This window comes from Aphis gossypii, chromosome X (genome assembly GCF_020184175.1).
Source record: "Aphis gossypii isolate Hap1 chromosome X, ASM2018417v2, whole genome shotgun sequence".
Classification (NCBI taxonomy): domain Eukaryota; kingdom Metazoa; phylum Arthropoda; class Insecta; order Hemiptera; family Aphididae; genus Aphis; species Aphis gossypii.
Genome location: NC_065533.1, coordinates 54,693,787 through 54,698,988, shown reverse-complemented (window position 1 = coordinate 54,698,988; position 5,202 = coordinate 54,693,787). Strand labels below are relative to the sequence as shown.

General features: G+C 24.1%; 1 long non-coding RNA gene across 1 annotated transcript; it reads right to left on the bottom strand.

Moving 5' to 3' along the window:
• LOC126552748 (uncharacterized) lies at positions 1–705 on the bottom strand. Its single transcript, XR_007606162.1, has 3 exons — positions 548–705; positions 319–469; positions 1–248 (listed from the first exon to the last, which is right to left on the bottom strand). It is a non-coding gene; the product is annotated as an uncharacterized LOC126552748 (long non-coding RNA).
• Positions 706–5,202: the final 4,497 nt, after the last annotated feature.

The window sequence follows — 5,202 nt, the reverse complement described above, 5'->3', positions numbered from 1 at the left end:
TGTATCTACTTTGCTGAAATTTTCCAGCCGTTTATCTTGTCAATGTGAAATGGAATACGATTATTTTTTGTTCCCTTATGTCTCAACAAGTTATTAAAAGTAGTTTAGTCCCTTATTGTTCATTTAGTTTTACGTTGACTTATGGCTTCAGATTGAAATCTGTGTGATTAAGTTTGCTCACAATTGATAGATTACTGCTTTGCTGTTATGGATTTTACTGGAATCGCCCAGCTGTTCCTCTTTTCTATCTGAAATTAAATATGATTAATTTGAGTTCACTTATGTACCTTTGTTTTATTTAATTGTTGATCATATTACCTATAAACTTTAACAGTAGGGTTGTTAAATTAAAAATAGTCTAGTCCCGTATTTCTGTATATTATTATTCGTGTCCGCTTATATCATAAGAGCAATGTACTATAGCCTGAGCTATAATCAATGACGGCAGTAGAATATCATTTATTGAAAACTTACAAAATGATAAAAATACTTTGTAATATTCTTACCATTTATTTATTTTACCTGTACTTCACTAACACTACCTTACCTTTTCACGGTTGCTCATACGGTGTTCATAATTTTGACTGATGAATTGTATTGATATATTTATATGTTTTGAAATATATTGTAGGCGATCAGGTACTGTCTGATGAATCTTAGAATAGAATTTTTTTTATTTCATTTGTTTTTAGTGTTGCTGTGTCGGTTTTTATTTAAATTATTAACATAATATACCCGTTGTTATCATTATCAGTCATCAGTTTATCACTATTTGATAACATATTACAATAGAATTATTCTGAGGTATTACAAACAAAGATTTAGGTATAATCACATATCCGTCATCTGTGGGTTTATATATATTAAATTTTAGAAATGTTTTACGTAAAATTCCCGTTTTCCGTCACTATTTGGTAGTTTTTCCCGATTCTTTTGAAAATTACTGGAAATTTCTTACTTTTAATTTCTATAATGCACCAGAGATATTCACTTTGCCATCGGAATCATTATTTCGACAAGTTATGGTGTACGCAGACGACAGACACAAAACAACCACACATCATTGTAAAATCAATCACTCCGTTCAGAATCTAAAACATTGTTTAATTGTTTAATAGTATTTAAACGTACTTATATACCTATATAGTACATTGTATAAAATATTACTATAAGTAATAATATAATATAATAACAAGTTTCAAACATTTACTTTTATCACCGACTCAAGATATTAAAAACTCAACAAAACTCAATTATCTCGAAATCGTAAATTTTTTAGTTACCTATTTCACTGATGTACCCCAATGCGAAATTTTTAATTGTACCTGGCGCTGTTTATTGTTATACAAATAAAAAATTGTTTTAGAATTTAAGTATATATTATAATATTCTAGTATTATAGTATACAAATTAAAGCATTTCCTAAAATCATAGGTAGAAAAAATTCAAGATGAAAAATGCAAAAAATTTTCCTCCCGGCGGGGAATCGAACCTCGGTCTTCCACGTGACAGGCGGGGATACTTACCACTATACTACTACCGACGAGTAAGTCCTGCAACTTCATGCTAATTACGTGCTACATATTGGCACAGGAATTAATTCTGATTTGTCTTTATTTATATTTGGCGGGACTGGTGAAATATTTCTTCAGCCCCCATGGATATTTTTAGATTTTACGCACAATCTAAAATCGTGCAAATTACAAAAAAAGTCGTGGAAATTCATGCTAATTATATGCTAAATAATTGCATAAAAAATTTTATAATAAAAAAGTGGGAGGGGGCTGGAGAAACGTACGTGTCCGGACTACACTAAACACGAACTACACACACACACACACACCAACACATACAATGTACTGTACTCTTTTTTACACTTGAAACATTTGGCTAAATTTTTGTCAGTACTTCTAATCTTTAGTAAAATAAGACAAATCATCAGACAAATGTTCTTTTGTCCATTTTAAATTATCAAAATAACAATCAAAAACGTAACAACTTAAATTTTTAAAACTATGTATTATTGTATTAACTATTAGTATAGATTGTATCACAGATAAAACTAATAACGTTATTTTTAACATAAAATTAACGTCTTATCACAGATTAAATGAAAAATTAAATCATTTTATTTTATCTGTGGATTTTGGTCAAATCTAAATATACCAATTATTTGTAATTTTGTAATTTGTATAAATAATAACGACTAGGTATCGAAATTTGAAAACTATCAATATAGTGACCTTAAAACTATTGATATTGTACTGTAGTTTAACTGCTGTTTACTAAGGAAGTATGCCGTAATTACCATCCATTCAATTTTGAAAAAAATGACAATTATTATTAGTAGTTTTTGGCAGTTCTAAATAAATAATATAATATTTTTCAAAGTAAAGTCCATAGTTTCATATGAAATATACCTGATAAATGCAATGGAACTATTCAATATGATTATTTATTTTCAATTTTTATTTCACCAAGATATCATTGTTTTGATATTTATACTAAGCACGTTATTAATTATTCAGAGTTGTTTACTATAGGCAAAATGCCGCACTTTGCAAACTCTGTTTGAAACTATAGCTACAACTACAACACATGATCTCGTGTAATTTAACTAATAGTGTCATGATATTATTGTCTGTAGTGGCGGAAATAAACAGCTTCAAATACGAACACTTGACATACTATATTATTCTGTGGGTGCCGGCAGCTGGTCCCAATAAGAGCACACAGCACGTATCGTTTATAACATATAAACGAATAATAAGCCGAGTATGTACTCAATACCTAAAATGCACATTCCGACAATAGGATCGAAACCATCATCAATTTAATCCCGTGTGGCAGTGTCTAATCTAAACAAAAAATCCCATTTAAATTTCTTTATTTCCATTGGGTCGAGTGCAGCTCAAACGAAAACTGCAGCTGTAACGACAATACCCATATTATAACAAACCGGTCATTTATCTCACACTCAGTATCATGCGATAAAATTGTGTTTGAATGTTTTTCGTACACGGTATACCACCAGTAATCTTTTACGATATTCCTTTAGTATAGTAGAAATTTCATACTTAAGTGTTGAAAGTTATCAATAATAAAAATTCTTAAATGAAATTTAGAATTAAGTAGGTACATATCTAAAGAAAGCGATTAGAATGAATACTTAAATTTTTATTAGAAAATTAAAAGTAAAATTGTCATATTTACACGTAATAAGAGTTGATAATAACATTTTATTTGATTTTTAAATTTAATATATTCATTTTACTCATAGTATGTTATAGTTTTTTTTAAATTTAAAAATGATTCTAATGCTTTAGGTTACAAGTGTGTAAAATAATACTTAAATTTTTATTAGAAAATTAAAAGTAAAATTGTCATATTTACACGTAATAAGAGTTGATAATAACATTTTATTTGTTTTTTTAAATGTAATATATTCATTTTACTCAATATGTATTTTTATAGTTACTTAAAATTTATAAATGATTCTAATGTTTAGGTTTCAAGTGTGTAAAATAAATACTTAAATTTTTATTAGAAAATTAAAAGTAAAATTGTCATATTTACACGTAATAAGATTTGATAATAACATTTTATTTGTTTTTTTAAATTTAATATATTCATTTTACTCAATAAGTAGTATTATAGTTTTTTAAATTTAAAAATGATTCTAATGGTTTAGGTTTCAAGTGTTTAAAATAAATACATACATTTTTATTAGAAAATTAAAAGTAAAATTGTCATATTTACAGGTAATAAGAGTTGATAATACATTTTATTTGTTTTTTTAAATTTAATATATTCATTTTACTCAATATGTATTTTTATAGTTACTTAAAATTTAAAAATGATTCTAATGGTTTAGGTTTCAAGTGTTAAAATAAAACATAAATTTTTATTAGAAAATTAAAAGTAAATTGTCATATTTACACGTAATAAGAGTTGATAATAACATTTTATTCGTTTTTTTAATGTAATATATTCATTTTACTCAATATGTAGTATTATAGTTTTTTTTAAATTTAAATATGATTCTAATGGTTTAGGTTTCAAGTGTTTAAAAAAAATACATAAATTTTTATTAGAAAATTAAAAGTAAAATTGTCATATTTACACGTAATAAGAGTTGATAATAACATTTTATTTGTTTTTTTAAATGTTATATATTCATTTTACTGAATATGTATTTTTATAGTTACTTAAAATTTAAAAATGATTCTAATGGTTTAGGTTTCAAGTGTGTAAAATAAATACTTAATTTTTATTAGAAAATTAAAGTAAAATTGTCATATTTACACGTAATAAGAGTTGATAATAACATTTTATTTGATTTTTTAAATTTAATATTTCATTTTACTCAATATGTAGTATTATAGTTTTTTTAAATTTAAATATGATTCTAATGCTTTAGGTTACAAGTGTGTAAAATAAATACTTAATTTTTATTAGAAATTAAAAGTAAAATTGTCATATTTACACGTAATAAGAGTTGATAATAACATTTTATTTGTTTTTTTAAATGTAATATATTCATTTTACTCAATATGTATTTTTATAGTTACTTAAAATTTAAAATGATTCTAATGGTTTAGGTTTCAAGTGTTTAAAATAAATACATAAATTTTATTAGAAAATTAAAAGTAAAATTGTCATATTTACACGTAATAAGAGTTGATAATAACATTTTATTCGTTTTTTTAAATGTAATATATTCATTTTACTCAATATGTATTTTTATAGTTACTTAAAATTTAAAAATGATTCTAATGGTTTAGGTTTCAAGTGTTTAAAATAAATACATAAATTTTTATTAGAAAATTAAAAGTAAAATTGTCATATTTACACGTAATAAGAGTTGATAATAACATTTTATTTGTTTTTTTAATGTTATATATTCATTTTACTCAATATGTATTTTTATAGTTACTTAAAATTTAAAATGATTCTAATGGTTTAGGTTTCAAAGTGTGTAAAATAAATACTTAAATTTTTATTAGAAAATTAAAAGTAAAATTGTCATATTTACAGGTAATAAGAGTTGATAATAACATTTTATTTGTTTTTTTAAATGTAATATATTCATTTTACTCAATATGTATTTTATAGTTACTTAAAATTTAAAAATGATTCTAATGGTTTAGTTTCAAGTGTTTAAAATAAATACATAATTTTTTATTAGAAAATTAAAAGTAA